We start from the raw sequence: 4407 nt of genomic DNA on the forward strand, positions 1-4407 counted from the left end.
TTTATCTCAATACTGCTTGACAAGGTTATGCCTCTAGACTTTGTTTTATTTTTAAATAACTTAGATTTAATCATTGGAAGCAAATTAAATGGAAAGCTTACAATAGAGAGTCAGTACTCTTTGCAAACCCAGATGGGACAGTCTGGGGGCTGCCCCTCAACCTAATCCTTCGCAAACAAAGATGGCCACAGTATTCCTGGAACTCTGGCTCAGGAAAGGGGAGACTGCTGGTTCTGTTCTTGGAAGTCACCTTGCTCAGCACTCACTTCTGGTCAGCATCTGGGGCACTGGTTTGCCGGCTCTGGTCATCACCCTTCTTCTTCTGGCCAGAGACAATGTCATCAATCCACAGAAGCAGAACTGTAGTCTCCACTGCCGTCCTGTATGTTGGTAGCTTCACAGCCAATGGCTCCCAAATACCCTGATCTTTCATGTTCACCAAGGTACCAGTCTCACCATTCACACCCCAGGTCTCGCAACTCTCCTGTGTGTGCTTGGCCCGAAGGGAGGTAAGCAAAGGAATGGTACTGTCCCCACAATTCTGGATCAAGGTCCGAGGGATGGCCTCTAACACCTGAGCCACAGCTCTATATGGCCATTGTTCCACACCAGTCATGGCCTTAGATTTTTCTGTCAAGGCATGGGCCCCGGCTATCTCAGAGGCTCCACAACCAGGCACCAGTTGAGGATCCAGTAGAACATTGCGGCACACTTGCATGGCATCCTGGAGGTTGCCTTCTACTTCTGAGAGTATCTCTTTGCTGGCTCCTCTAAGAAGAATGGTGCAGGTCTTTGAGTCTTTTCAGTCAGTGATGAATGTAAAGTACTCATCTCCAATCTTCTTGATTTCCAGTAAACCTGCCCCTGTACCAACATCATCTTCTCTCAGTTCCTTGGGTCAGCCGACTATCTGTGCCCTACAGGCTCTAGCAAAGCGATTATTGTCTGTTTTCCAGACTCTATGAGTGGCTGTGACATTGACCCATATGAGGTAGTGCTGAGCTAAATCCGAGATGCCCTTTTCTGTGATGACAAGGTCATCACAGAATAATATCCTGTGCTGGATAATATCCTCACGCAACTGCTGGATGCACTCATCTTTCATTTGCAGGATTCGGGTGAAATCCTCCTTTCGTGTAATCTCAATGTCAGTATGACTTTCTTTCTCGTACTCCAGAAAAGAATTCAGTAGCACAATTCGAGGATTCTTAATATAGCGGCTCATTATTGGATGGGTCACATCCTTGCTAATCATAACTCTGTGTAAGACGCATGAGTCTTCAGTGATGCCCCCAGGAATCTTTTCTACCCTTGCATACTTCTTGATGTAATTTTTTTTTTTGCCATTATCTTCAAACTGCACAGTCTTAACAGTATCCAGTGCAATGATGCATGCCAAAGAGGATCACGTTTGATGACATTTGTAGTTATAGAGCTATTGATGATGTTTAACATCATCTCATAGTTATTGACATCAACAGGGGTACTGATTTTCTTCAGAGTGTTGATCATATCACCCAGTGTCAGGCGATAAGCACTGATTACCACTGTTGGGTGCATCTGCTGCTCTAGGAAGTGCTCAGCCACAGACAGCATTTCTCCCACAAGAATAACTACTGATGTGGTTCCATCTCCAACCTCTTCATCCTGGGTCCTGCTAATTTCAATCACGGACTTTACTGCAGGATGCTGGACTTGAATCTCTCCAAGAATGACATTGCCATCATTGGTCATCACGATTCCTCCCATTGGGTCTAAAAGCATCTTCATCATAGATTTAGGTCCCAAGCAGGTCCCGATGATGTCTGCATTTGTCTTTGCAGCATTGATATTTCTAGATGGAACTTTTCTTCTGACTGAGCATGAGCACTGGATGGTGCATATAGATTTTGTGTGTGCCCCCCCCCCCCGGGCCTTGAGCAGGCTGGCTCAGACCTGGTTTGCCACAGTTGCTAGCTCACCTAGAATGGAATCTTCTGACCTAGGTAAAATCTATTGTCCTGCCACATCTGCAGTTTCCTCCAAGACGCCACTACCTGCTCATAGGCTGAACCTGTTTTCCTGACAAAGCAACGAGATCCTGGCGTGGTGGGGGATGGGTGTTCCCCCTTTATAGGCTCAGACTCATAAGCAAACATTGGGCCTTGATCAGAGAACTTTGTCTTGGCTCATTATTTCTCTCACTGCCTTTCCCATCCAACCCCATCTTTCCTTTCAGGAATTTAGTAATCAATGGCCACTGGTGGCTACAGGACTTTGCTGTCTGCTAGTGAATTTCTTCTTTCCTCTTCAAAAACATAGCCAATATTTATGAAGTATACTTTACAAGTGGGTCATAGTGGAATTGAGTTGACAAAGATCTTGTAGATACTGCTGAACTAATTGTATCACTAAAACATCTATTGGGGACCTACACAGCTTTATTCATAGGCCCACAACATTGCAGGAAACATGGTTTCAAGAACGGAGCTACTCGTTTAAGATCTACACAGTAACTAAGTTCCAGATCATCTCTTTCACCTCAAAACCTGTTCTTCCTCCAGCGATTGATAGAAAATAGAGCATGGACCATATCTGTGATTTAACTGGTTTCACTTTGTCTTCATAGATAGAAGTTTCTAGCTGATCATCAGTATTAATTGGGAGTCGCACATAAATGCATGAATGTTCAGATTAGCAGAATAAAGATAATACTAAAATTATTGCTCATAAAGATTACATGTGATATAAACATGTTCTGAGGTACCCATGGTGGTCTGGTACAAATACATTATGTCCATCCTTTGTGAGCACTGTGTGCAAGCTCATGCATGTGCACATGTGTGTGAGTGAAGTACATGTGTGTTGTGGGGGTTGCATGCCATGCTATGTGTGTGGAAGTCAGAGGACAGTTTTGTGGAGTTGGTTCTCCCCTTCTACTTTGTCCCTGGGTTCCATTGTTGACATGGTTGACCTCAGGTTGCCAGGCTTTTGGGGAAAGTGCCTTTGTAGGCTACAGCACCTCAATAGCCCATATCATTTCCCTCCTAATATAAAAGTAAGGATTTCAGGTCGAGATGATAGAGTGCATTGGTTACTTTTTATGTTGCTAGGAAAAATACCCAGAGAAGCAACTTACAGGGGGAAATACTTATTTGGATTCACTGTTCCTGCCCATCCCAGCCGGGGAAGGCATGACAGAGCTCTTCACAGCAGGAGCCTATGAGAGCCGTCTCATAACAAACCAAGAAGCAGAGGGGGTGGGAGATATGGCTCAGTGGGTAAAGTGAGAACATGGGTTTGGATTCTTAGCACCCACATAGAAGCTCGTCTCCATGGTGCACATTTGTAAACCTAGCACTGGAGAGATGCAGACAGGAAGAGTCCTAGAGTTTATTGGCTACCAGCTCAGCTAAATCGGTGAATTCAAGGTACAGGCAGAGACTGTCTCAAAAAATGAGGGGAAGAGTAAGTGAAGACACAAGATATAAGATATTGGTCTCTAGACTCTACATACACATGCACACACACACACACACCCACATACACAGGCAGAGAACTTGATGTTGAACCAGTAGATATTAACTTTCCACATCCACTCCCCGTGGGCCATTTCTGCTAGCTAAACCACTTGTCCTAAAGGTTCTACAGTGTTTAAACTTACATCTCCTGCTGGGAACCAAATGTTGAAATACATGGAGCTGTGGGGATGTTTCACATTCAAATCACAGCATCCAATGGCAACATTCTTTTAAGTTGAACAGCAGGCTTTTAAATGGACATTTAAGTGGAAAAGCTTTTGACATTATCATCACCTATCTAAATAAGCCCTATACAACGAGTTTGATCTTAGAATAATTTGTTTGAATTTACAAATGCATGGGACAATTTATTGTCTAAACTTTTTATCTATTAAAGGAAAATGTAATAATACTAATGTGAATCTTGGAGTTGTCCAATAACTATTTTACACTGTTGTATACTTGGCACTTTGAGATATTGAATCATGGCTAAGCCTCTCCCTGGACACATCCTTCTCTTCATCTTGCTACCACCAAAGGAAGGCTACTCCTCAGATGCTGCTATTAATTGCCAATAATTTTGATTGCCTATGGAATATCCAGAAACATGCAGAATCTTCAGGCTGACTCTACTGTTGGTGTTTATAGCTTAGTTGAGCTTTATATTATACCATGTAGAGTCACTCTGACCAGTTATTTCTCAAAGAGTTTGATATAGATATCAGAACTCGCTAATACCCTAGGAGATTAATTTCCTGTGACAGTACATGAGACAGATGGTATCTTCTTATCCTTCAACTGTGTTCTGAAGGGTGAAGGGTTTTTTCACAGTTTTTCTTTTTTCAATCTTGCTTAAACTATTTCTTGTGAATGAAGCATTAAAATAGAACCCACTGCCTACTCCACT

At 43.1% G+C, this 4407-nt stretch overlaps 1 pseudogene; it reads right to left on the reverse strand.

Moving 5' to 3' along the window:
- Positions 1 to 262: 262 nt before the first annotated feature.
- On the reverse strand, positions 263 to 3592 carry LOC110304546 (annotated as a pseudogene).
- Positions 3593 to 4407: the final 815 nt, after the last annotated feature.

Source organism: Mus caroli, chromosome 11, assembly GCF_900094665.2.
Source record: "Mus caroli chromosome 11, CAROLI_EIJ_v1.1, whole genome shotgun sequence".
Lineage (NCBI taxonomy): Eukaryota > Metazoa > Chordata > Mammalia > Rodentia > Muridae > Mus > Mus caroli.